Raw genomic sequence first — 13,296 nt, 5'->3', positions numbered from 1 at the left:
TAACAAATTTCAAACTAATATGCCAACTTATTTTCGCGTAATAATCCATTTTGAATTATTATTAATGTCTAATAAGTAATTTTTCGAAATTCATCGTTCTTTTACCGTAAACCCAAAAGTCCATACCCGATCGAACCTTTCCTTGCTCTTATTGTAAAGCGATGAAATGAGTGATATCACTTAATCTAAGATTGATGAAGTATACCTTAGAATAAGTAATTGTTACTAAATAAAGTCGGACATAAGTATTTATATTCTTCAATTTTGCCCCCAACCTCCGAATAAATATGGAAGAACATAAGGAACGAAAGATAAGCATGATGCATTCTAAAATGAGTGAAATGTCCAGGCTTGCTTGCTGCATTTAAATATCATCCGTACCGATTCTTGGGGAAGCCACATCAGTTAAAATTTTTAGTGTATCGGTGAAAGCTAAAACAAGAAAGCTTAGGCAATGTATTAATTCAAAGCAGTTTTCTCCTCGATTGTAGAGATAAAACGTAATTTTCATTACTTTAGCGGACGGCTCTCCAAATTTAAATCGATTTTGTTGATTTTTTAACTAAATTTGAGGCACTACTTTACAAACACTTCACGAACCACAGCTGAGCGAGCGGAGGGGATTAGAAGCCCTGTAGGACTCGTTTTTACCCCTTATCTTTTAAGTTACACACGATTGGCATTGCAGCCATTGTAGACTGTCATTTTCCAAAACTTAACATACAAATACTGTCATTTCGTTCCTTGCTTGTATTCAACCGCCTTCCGCCCTGGCAAATAGCTCCACCATAACATACTTACTTTCCCATGTATACTCATTTGCACACACAATTTATTGAGTTTAAAACACTTACATTATCATTTAACTACCTTCATTATTAATATGGGGTTAACTTTAGCAGATGGCTCTACCTAATTAAATAAATTATTTTAATGTGTTTAGACTTAATAAATCGCATCTGTTATATAGAATCCTACGAAATGGAAAATTAAGTATGTTATGGTGGATCTAATTGACAAGGCGGTAGGCAGACGAATACAAGCAAGGAATGAGATGGCAGTAAGTACATATGAAGCTTTGGAAAATGACCGTCTGCAATGGTTGCAATGCCAAACGCGTGTAACTTAAAAAGTAGGGGGAAAAAAAGAGCCCTGCGGGGCATCTATTCCCCTTCGTTCGCTCAGCTATGCTACGTAAAGTGTTATGTAACGGCATATTTTTTGAACTGGGGGTGGCAATATTTTGCTTAAATTTTGTACTTTCTTGGTATATATTTTGTATTTTTTTTATGGTTTAGGTAGGTTAAGTTAGTTTGGGTTAGTTTAGGTTAGGCTGGGTTAAGATACTTGGGCATTACTCGAGCAGATGGTTCTACCAAATGTTCACACATTGCATTTCCCGGTTCCTTTTTGTAGAATATCCACTAAATGAGAAGCTAGTGCATAAACCACGAACCAACTTGTGCTAGGTGGCCACAAAAAAAAGGCACAAATGCCATCTAACCGAGTCAGGGCAGGAGTGTAGCTGGGAGTCCCGAGCGGAGCGAGGGGATGCGTCCGTAGAGAGCAGGCGTGTCAGCGACGGAGGACATGCACATAAACGAGGAAAGTGGAAAAATACATAAAATATCCGCAATAATTTTTACATGGTGATTTTACCTGAATTCGTACTTTCTTCCTATATTTTCTGTTTTTGATGATTTAGGTTAGGTTTGGTTAGTTATGCTAGTAATTACGGTTACGTAACACCAACTCATTTCTGCTGTAAACACGGTGGTTTTACCTGATTTTGGCCCCCAAGTTCCAAAATTCTCTATATGTAACAGTATTATCTCAAATCTAGTGAAAAATGACCATAAAATCGATATAAATATGGTACAGCCGTCTGCTAAAGCAATGCCTTAACAGTTATCAAGTATTCCACCTATAAATTTTTAATATGATAAAGCCGTCTGCTGAAGTTAACGCTCTAATTTTTGTACTGATATTCAGGGGTTCCCGAGGAAAATTTTCTAGGGAGGGGCCCATCTCCATGGTTGCTATATTACGCCTGGTATTTAATATACATGATTTCCTATATTACGTATACATTTTCGTAACCCAAAGGGGGCCCGGGCCCCACCCCCTCCCCTTCGGGCGCCTATCCTGATGCTAATTGTCAAGAGCCATCACTGACTTTAAAGAATCCAATGGCTAAATATGGTATACATTATACGGATGAACACACTTTAAAAAAAAGAAAACAACATAAAAGGTATAAACATAAAATTCCATCCATATTTGAAAAGTAATACTATCCTAAAAGCGCTCAGCGCACTAGTCTAAAATAAAAATCACCTTTTTATTTTGTAACTAAAACTAAAGTAGGGCTTACTATTACATTTCATACACATAGCTTACCTTTGTTTACCTTTTGGAAGAAATCAAGCGCCAAATCTCAGACTACTCACCAATCCTACAGATGGCTCCATTTGCTAAACAATCGACAAACGTCAAGCGTTTTGAATCAAGCTTGAAATAGGCTTAGTAGAAAATTGATAAATTCAAGCTTCTTTTCAAGTTAAAAACAAGCTAAAATAAACGTTGATTGTCGCTTGTCGCATTCAAGCTTCTTTTCAAGTTAAAAACAAGCTAAAATAAACGTTGATTGTCGCTTGTCGCATCAACTGTACATTGCTAAGCCAAAATCAAGGGAAAGCGACCCTTGATTTAAGCTTACATGCTATCTGGGTTTGGTTTATTTTGGGAATACTGGAAATTGATTGGCAAAGAGAAGCTAATCAGAAACAGGATAGAAATATAGAGGGTGTTTCAAAACAACACTTACAACGTTTGAGAGCTCATTCCTGACACCGTGATAAGACAACCTGGGTGCACAATGCTTCCTTTTGGCGCTATGACCAGCCAAAAACCAGTCGGAAAAATGCCCAAAACAGCCGTAACTCGAGAACAAAATGTCGGATCGAAGTCGGGGGAAAGGAAATGTATATTATTTTTAGCCATGGCTTCCATTAATGCACAACCCGATATGATACAGAGACAGCACAAAGGTCACCTCAAATAAATTGAAGAATTATGGGGATATTTTATGAAAGGGGGTTATAGCCCCACACAAGTTACTGGCACATGCAAGGAGCATTAGAATATTAATTTTGTGACATTTGTGAAAAATATGACGCTCACTGGCATTTCCGGAACAAAATTTTGAATTTTTATAAAGGTACATCATCTAATGCTTCGTCCCCTGTGCCCCCCTAAGGCGGTGCGTTACCAAAATAGCATTCTATATTTCAAAAATGCATACTCTTTTGCTACAATGACGCCAAATTTCACACTAATTAACAAAAACACCTTCTTCTCGTATGTCCCTACTAAGGATATTTCTGGTGATTTTCTTACTTTTGAAAGGGGGCTGTAGCCCCATTATCAGTCACTCTTACATGTAAGGAGCATTGGAGCATTAATTATGTGACATTCGTGATTAATCTGACGTTTACTGGCACTCCGAAAATAAATTTTGGGATTTGGTAACACATCACCCACCAGCTTTTTACGGCCCTTGCCCCCCGAAGGGGGGCCTTCCCAAAATAATGTTTGAGACGGCTTTACTAGCTTTGTGAATGAGTGTTTTTGCATTTCGTAACAAATACAACTCATTTGCCCCAAAATATTTACGAATATTTATTGGAGAAAACTGCTTCCAAAATTTAACATTGAACCTCCCATAAGGAAAATGAACTTCTGTGTTTACACTTCCAAAAGGGGGGCTAAACATTAATTTTCTTCTATTTCCTTTAGAAATTCGAAAAATTCAGAGATTTCTCAATAAGAGTGCCAAATTTTATATTAATGGTGTGAAAACTTCATCTTCTCCCAGTGCTGTAGAAAATTACACGAATTGTATAACAGTCTGTATATATATATATATATATATATATATATATATATATATATATATATATATATATATATATATATATATATATATATATATATATATATATATATATATATATATATATATATATATATATATAATTCAAAATCACGTTTTCAGTCAAAAGAAAAAAAACATTCCATTTGTTTACCTTTGGAATACCAATATCTAATCTAAATGATCTAGACCCTCAAAAGTATTGTAATATTTATTTTGTATATTACTGTTACGCACACGCCTAAAATGCCAGGATTGTTCTTTCATTTTAGTAGATATTTCTTTTAAAGTTATGTTTTTTAAGTAAAATTCCGTATTTTGGAATGCAAAATATTGATGATAATGCTTCTACAATAACTTTGTTTTCCTTCTGTTGTATCTTCCTTTCTCACCTCGCAAAAGTCGATTTATGGTCAAAAATGGATGGAAAATGAAAATAGGGATATTTCACCCTGTTTGACAAGTCTTGTTATAAAATACTGTACTTAGAAGGTAAATTCTGTACCACCAGACATGTCAACTCTGACGCGAAATCGTAGCAGTTATAGTAGTATTAACTGTGGTCGTAGTAGTAATAATAGAAGTAGTAGTAATATTAGTAGTATTACAGTACTTTGCAGTCTTGAATAAAGAGTCAGTTTCCCAAACACACTACGATTAACATAGACTGACAGTAAGACCGTACGAACACGGCAAAGGCAGGGGTAGTGGAGGACATTTAAGGGAAAAAATGACAATATTAGTTTCCAATCCGTCCTTGAGTGCCCGGTTCCAACCCGGAAATACGTGCGCCCGGTTCGGCCCTATAGCATTTGTGTCCGGGCCGAACAGGACACGCCCAGCCCGTGCAGGGCAGAGCCCTGCAAACCCAGGCCCGAAGACGGCCCGGCCCGACCGGAATGGATCTGAATTCTGTGCCCGGCTCGACCCGGCCCGGCCCGAATCTCGAGCCGGGCACAAATCGGGCCGAGCCGGGCCGGCCCGACTCGGCCCGAACACTGTGAAAGACGGATCGGAAACTAATGTTGGCAGCCTGTGAGTAGTAGGCCCCCGCGTATGCCCGAATGACTCATCCTCACTCTCTTTTATGACCGGGATTTTTGAACTTCGTTCCCTTTTACGGCTAAGATGAATGCTTTGGTACCTCGATTCTGATTGGCTGAGAGAAGTCACGTGACGTTAGGCCCCGCCCACGCGGGAAATTCAAACTTTCCAGGTCACGTGGTATGACGTCATGAGTCACCCTGCGGGGAAATCCCTCACCAGGGGTTTTTGAAATTTGTTCCCTTTTACGGGTAAGATGTGTGTTTCTGATTGGTTGATAGCTGTCACGTGATTTTAGACCCTGCGATATTTGAAATTCGTTCCCTTTTACGGGTAAGATGAATCCTGTACCTTGAATTTGATTGGTTGATAGCGGTCACATGATCTTAGACCCTGGGTTTTGAAATTTGGGTATCCTCTTTGATGAGTACTTTGGTACTACGATACATGATCTTAGACCCGCTACACGCTGAACAGGTCACATGGTATGACGTCATGTTTTACCCTTGCGGGGAAATCCATTACTAATTCGTTTCCTTTTATGGGTAAGATGAGTGCTTTGGTACCTTGATTCTGATTGGATGATAGAGATCACGTGATTTTAGGTCCTAGGATTTTTGAAATTAGGGTGTCCTTTCTGATGTATACTTTGGTATCTCGATTCTGATTGGTTGATAGAGGTCACATGATTTTAGACCCATCACACGGTGAACAGATTACATGGGAAAACCCCTCACTCATTTGTTTCATTTTATGGATAAGATGAATGTTTTGGTACCTCAATTTTGATTGGAGGATAGAAGTCACATAATCTTACCCTCACCCCAATGCTAGACATTCAGAGTGGTATGACAGTGACCACCCTCGACCTGGATTTTTTAATGGTTATCCTTTTTGGTACCTTAAAGTTCCCGTGGAGGGTTCAACCCATCCTTAAATAACCCTTTTATGGTATGATATTGTACTGAAGTTTACATTAAATATTATCGTTCTCTCTTTGACAGATAAGATGATTACCAGCTTTTTTTACCTTGATGGAGATCCTGTCCTTGAATTAGTAGCCTATGTCTCTGGAAGTAACAATGGTGAAAGAGGGGTGTCGCTTGTAGATTTCTTATAACACATTGTTGTGAGTTTAAGCGATTTATTGCTCAGTAAGCGCTTCATTAATGGAAACAGTGTTGCCAGATTTTTTTAACCTAAACTGCTCCGATTCTTTTCGAAACGGTTCCGCAGAGTGCAAGAAATTTTAAACTAAAAATTTTTCGAACTAAAAAAAAATTTGTAACTAAAAAATTTTAAACAAAAATTTTCAAACAAAAAATTTTCGAACTAAAAAATTTTGAAACTAAAAAATTTTAAACAAAAATTTTCGAACTAAAAAATTTTGAAACAAAAAAGTTTCAAACAAAAAAATTTTCGAACCCAAAAAAAATTTCGAACTAAAAAAATTGAAACAAAATTTTGTCGAACTAAAACATTTTTAAAAACAAAAGTTTCGAACTAAAGATGTAAATCACATCTAAAAATTTTCAAATCAAACTTTTTATCGAACTAACTTTTAAAATTTTCGAACTAGAAATTGAAACCGAGTTTTAGAAAAATCCTAAGAAATGTTTCTCCAGGAATCGAACTCAGGTCTTTCAAACCAAAGATGTGTATGCTAACCGCTTAAATGAATTTGGTTTTAATCGATCTTGGTGGGTTTCGAACCATGGTCCTTGAAAAGGATACACATATACTTTAAGAAAATAAATCTGACATTGTAACGCTTCTCAAATCAAACTTTTTATCGAACTAAACTTTTAAAATTTTCGAACTAGAAATTTAAACCAAGTTTTAGAAAAATCCTAAGAAATGTTTCTCCAGGAATCGAACTCAGGTCTTTCAAACCAAAGACGTGTATCCTAACCGCTTAGCTATGAATGAATTCGGTTTTAATCGTGCTTGGTGGGTTTCGAACCATGGTTCTTGAAAAGGATACACATATACTTTAAGAAAATAAATCTGACAGTGTAACGCTTCTCAAATCAAACTTTTTATCGAACTAAACTTTTAAAATTTTCGAACTAGAAATTGAAACCAAGTTTTTGAAAAATCCTAAGAAATGTTTCTCCAGGAATCGAACTCAGGTCTTTCAAACCAAAGACGTGTATCCTAACCGCTTAGCTATGAATGAATTCGGATTTAATTATGCTTGGTGGGTTTCGAACCATGGTTCTTGAAAAGGATACACATATACTTTAAGAAAATAAATCTGACAGTGTAACGTGGATTAAAATAAAATGCTGATAGACTTCTTTGTGTGACGACATAGAAGCACATATGATTGAAAAAATGCAAACGTCAGCGGATCGCATTACTTTAGTTTTACTACGAACGTGTCAGCATGATTCATGGAAAAAAGCAAACATTGACATTCTCGTATGGAATATGAGGAAAATGAAATGTCGTCACAGTTACGACAAGTAGTGACATGATCCTGACAGAAAGCATTTTGGGATCAGAACTGTGATACTAGATGTTGTAACTATTGAGAAACTTGAATGACGTCACGATCGATTGTTACACATCGTTTTGGTTCGTGATTCATGACAAGAGCAGCGAGCGTTTTGATTGGTTCGTTGTGATGTCATTTTATAAATTTCCCCGTTTCTGATTGGCTGACGGTGACGTCGTTTTCACAACGACCTAAATAAAAATCTAAATTTCATTTTTCAAATCCTACATCGCTCTCAACTATCGTGTGAAGAAGATCTGTTCTTGAAAAGTGTCTTCATTTAAGAAGCTTTACTACACCGACTTTTTGTTCATTGAATTTGAGGTAAGTTCAGTGAGTCACCCAAGATTCCAAAATCATTTTTATTTCATATTTGTGGGCGGATCACGAATACACTGTTTTACTTTTAGTACGAAATATTTAGACTATGAAGAAATTAGTGGAATGGGAAAGTGGGAGTACGAATCAGGAACCCCCTACACATTAAAACTAAGCACGATAAATGATATGGTTTAGCGTCCCTTCAGCGAGCACCCGTCGGGAATTGAACCATGGCCAGAAAAATGTGTGCGCTTAGTTTTGAAAAGAATGCATTACAAAATTTCAGAAACTATGTCTGAGAATAATATGGTTCGATTCCCTTTAAAAGCATTAGCGGCCCCTTCAGCTTAACGTGATATTCGAGCAACCGCCCGAGATTGAACATGGGCCAGAGGCGTGTACGTCAACCATTTAGCTTAGTTTTGAAAAGAATGTATGATAACGTGTGAGAATATTAAATTACAGAAAAGGTTTGACATGCCCCGACGTGGAAAAGCAAACCCACCGAGGCTTGAACCAGGACCTTCCACATCCGAACCATGTACGCTAACCGCTTAGTCACAATAAAAAAAAAATACGCTATACAGATTTTGTTTCGACAATTACGTATGTGTTACGCTAATGTTTGATGAATCTCTTCAACTTGCAAACGCATCATTTAAAGGTCGTTGTGAGTGGGGGAAAAAAATGCTTACGCGTACTTTCTAACATCTCAGTACTGATGAAACATTTATTCATTTCATGCATTCTTTTTATCACTATAGAATCGTAGGTCAGTTACATGCTGATGCAATGCTCTCGAGTTTGACAGCAATAAAGCACACATTTCAGTAACATAATTATTTATTTATTTTAACTTTGATTTCTAGTACACGTGCTTTCATAATGAGATTCTGAACGTCACCGCCAGGAATCAAACTCAGGACCTTTACATGAATCACTTAGTTAAGAATTTATCATGAATGTTATGATTTCCTGGGCTAAGCGGTTAGCATACGCGCCTTTGGCGTGGGAGACCAGGGTTCGATTCCCGGCGGGAGCTCATGTGGTTCGGATTCCACGTTAATCAGTAGGTCCGCGTCTCATATAGCCTCGCTGCTGAAAGGGACGCTAAACTAAAAATCAAAAAATCAACTCAAATTCACGCTGCTCAATTCCTTTTTTCCCATTACATATTTGTTTTACCGTACCTGTTTGTTTGTTTTCATTTTTTAATCATGGCCGAATCGTGTTTTACTGTTTGTAATGAAATCACTCGTCATTATAGACGATTTATGTACGTTTATGTATTATGAGGTGTGCACGTCAACTATTTAGCTTAGTTTTGAAAAGAATGTATGATAACGCATGAGAATATTAAATTTCAGAAAAGGCTTGACAGCGATCCGATGTGGGAAAGCAAACCCACCGAGGATTGAACCAGGACCTTCCATATCCGAACCATGTACGCTAACCGCTTAGCCACGAGTGCATGAATATGTGGTTAAAAAGATTTACGCTATACAGATTTTGTTTTGACAATTACGCATGGGTAACGTTAATGTTCGGTGAATCTCTTCAACTTGCAAACGCATCATTTAAAGGTCGTTGTGAGTAGAAAAAAAAATGCTTACGCGTGCTTTATCACATCTCAGTACTGTTGAAACATTCATTCATTCATGCATTCTTTTTTTATCACTATAGAATGGTAGGTCAGTTACATGCTGATGTAATGCTCTCGAGTTTGACAGCAATAAAATACTCATTTCAGTAACATAATTATTTTTTTAAAAAAAACTTTGATTTCTAGTACATATGCTTTCATAATGAGATTCTGAACGTCACCGACAGGGAATCAAACTCAGGACCTTTACATGAATTGTTTAGTTAAGAATTTATCATGAATGTTATGATTTCCTGTTTATCAGGTGATTAAGATTTTTCTTTCTTCTTTTCTTTTGTAGTAAATTCACGCTGCTCAACTCCTTTTTTCCCATTACATATTTGTTTTACCGTACCTGTTTGTTTGTTTTCTCCTTTTATTAACATGGCCGAATCGGGTTTTACTGTTCGCAATGAAATCACTCGCCATTATAGACGATTTAACATCGAGGGCAGAATGCTCGAAATTCAATTCAACGCACCGCCCGTAGGAACCGATATCATACAGTATGTACATAATAGTTTCCAAGCAATGCTGGACCATTTGTTAGCCAATGTCGACGATGAGGCGATGGTTGGTTTATCAGTAATATCACCACGGAATACCAATAAACCGTTTTGGGTGAGTTTTCGCCAAGCACGAAACTTGACACTGGAAACGATGTGGGCCTCATTCGAAAGAGTGTTACAAAGTAACAATGCATTTCTCCTGCACGAGCCATTCACCGTGCATTTTCATCGTGTCGATATTCCACGTGGCTATGGCGGCGGTTTGCGGCAAGGAGTACTTCAAAATGAAGAATTGTTACGTTGCAAAAAAGGGATTGTACGTGTACAAAATCAAGATTCAAGGTGCCTGGCGTACGCCCTTGTTATTGCTATTGGTCTGAAGGCATACAAGAATGTAGATGTGCAACGTTATAAGCAGTATCAACGCCAATCGAAATATGTTGTGGATCAAGAAGTCGATGCGTTATGTGCAAATGCAAGAGTCAATTTGGATCATGGTGCCAGTGTAAATGAAATTCGACAATTCCAGTCATACCTCAAAGAATATAAAATTACTGTGTATACTAGTTTCACAGGCCGTGACATCATGTACGAGGGACCGAACGACGAAAATCGCACTCCCATAAATTTAATTTGTTTGGCTGGCCATTTTGACATCATCCAATCTTTAACTGCTTGTTTTGCAACCAAGTTCTACTGTGAAGCGTGCCATAAAAAGTATAGTAAACGCAATGAACATGTAAAAAATTGTCCTGTAACGTGCTCCAAATGTTTACAGAGACCTCTATGCGACAAGAATCAAACGCCGATATTATGCAACGACTGCAATCGTCAATTTTACGGGGAACAATGTTTTAATAATCATCGTAATATTGTATATCATCAAGGGGAACCTATATGCAAAATGGTGAAGCAATGTACTAGATGTTACAGAGTATATTCTTTTGTACGAAGTGGACAACGACATCATGATTGCAATGAGATCTTTTGCAATGTTTGTAAGAAGATTGTTCCAGGATCCCATCAATGTTTTATGCTTCCTGATCGACAATGTTTGAAACCTGGTGTTCCTTCACTCATGCACGCAAAGAAAGCCTTGTTGATATTCTATGATATAGAATCTATGCAGGACACGAATATTGGCGATAATACGTATGTACACATTCCAAATTTATTGGTTGCACAACAAGTATGTTATGCATGTGTTGAAAACAATAATATCCAGCAGTCTTGCAGTACGTGTGGTCAGCGCCAGCATATTTTCCAAGGAGAGGATCCAGTTTATGATTTTCTTCAGTTCTTGCGGGAACGGCGTCCCAATATAAATAGGATTTTCTGTGTCGCGCACAACGCTAAGGGCTACGATGGACATTTTATTTTAAAGGCTATGGTAGAACAATGCCAATGGAGACCTGACGTCATATTAAATGGAACCAAGATACTGAGTTTAACCTTGAATAATCTGACGTTCATTGACTCGTTGAACTTCCTACCTATGGCATTAAGTAAATTGTCAAAAGCGTTCAATTTACCCGCAACCAAAGGCTACTTCCCACATTTCTTCAACACCAAGGAGAATCAATCGTATATTGGACCACTTCCAGAAACAAAGTATTATGGTGCAGATGAAATGGCCGTCGAAGACAGAAACAAGTTCATGCAGTGGTACAACGATCATCGTAATGACACGTTTGATTTTCAGAAAGAAATTCTCAAGTATTGTATTCAAGATGTCAATGTACTGCGACAAGCATGCGTTTCGTTTATGACGTCATTTGAAACAGAAACCAAAGTGAATCCCTTCTTGGAGACGATCACGATTGCCAGTGCTTCCAATTTAGTATTCCGCCGGAATTTCCTTAAACCCAACACCATTGGAATTCTACCGGCACATGGCTATCGATGGAGAAGTACCCAATCGATCGCTGCAATGCAATGGCTGGCCTACATTGAAAAAACCGAAGAAAAACAAATCTTACATGCGGCCCGACAAAAAGAAGTGTTTATTGCGGGATTCCATGTTGATGGTTACTACCAAGATCCTGAGACGTTAGAGGAGCACGTCTACGAGCATGCCGGCTGTTTTTACCACGGGTGTAAAGTATGTTTTACTACAGGCCGTAATCAGCCCATCTACAGCAATCCAGAAGACACCATGGAATTCCGTTATGAACGAACGCAACGCAAAAATGCAAGACTGCGTGAATTGGGGTACATTGTACATGAAATGTGGGAGTGCGAATTTAATCAGTTCTTAAAACAAAATCCTGCAATGGCGACGTATCTGAAGAATCACCCGTACATGAACCGCAGACCATTAAATCCAAGAGATAGTTTTTTTGGAGGAAGGACCAATTGCGTGAAATTGTACCACCAAGTCGACGAAAAAGCGGGGGAAGTAATAAAATATTTCGATATTGTCTCGCTTTATCCTTATGTAAATAAGTGTGCTAAATACCCTGTAGGCCATCCACGAATTTATCTACAGGGTGATGAAAATATACCACCAATAAATAAAGTCAATGGTCTAATCAAAATGACGATATTACCAAGTCGCCATCTTTATCATGGTCTCCTGCCTTACCGATGTAACAAGAAACTACTCTTTCCACTGTGTGCTGCGTGTGCCGAAGAAATGAACCCAGACCCTACAGCAACGTGTACGCACAACGACCAGGAGCGGTGCCTCACTGGAACATGGGTATCATATGAAATCCAGAAAGCAATAGAATTAGGATATCAACCAGTGGAAATTTTTGAAATTTGGGACTATGACATTGAACAATATGATCCCATCACGAAAACAGGTGGCTTGTTCACGGAATATATCAATACATTTTTAAAATCAAAAATGGAAGCGTCTGGCTGGCCCAGTTCCTGTGTCAGCGAAGAAGACAAATCAAAATTCATACAAACCGTCCTGGAGCGTGAAGGTATTGCATTGGATCCGTCCAAAATTGAAAATAATCCTACACGAAGAAGTTTATCTAAGCTTTGTGTGAACTCATTATGGGGAAAGCTTTGCCAAAGATCAAACTTTAGCCAGACCACAATTATTGATCGGCCGGAAGAATTTTATGAAAAACTCACTTCCCCCGACATTAAACTCCATCAAATTGTACCCATCAATGATACGATGTTGTATGCGTTCTGGGAGTACAATGAACATGTGCCTGTTCAAAACCGAAACACCAATGTCGTGTTAGGTGCATTTACAACATGTCAGGCACGTCTGGAATTGTACAAGTACCTGGAAATGTTGCAGGAACGTGTTTTATATTTCGACACGGATTCTGTAATATTTACGGAGAAGCCCGGGGAGCCAACCATTGAACCTTCAACGTAC

Source organism: Thermobia domestica, chromosome 12, assembly GCF_964235325.1.
Source record: "Thermobia domestica chromosome 12, izTheDome1.hap1.1, whole genome shotgun sequence".
Taxonomy (NCBI): domain Eukaryota; kingdom Metazoa; phylum Arthropoda; class Insecta; order Zygentoma; family Lepismatidae; genus Thermobia; species Thermobia domestica.
This window is presented reverse-complemented; position numbering follows the sequence as displayed.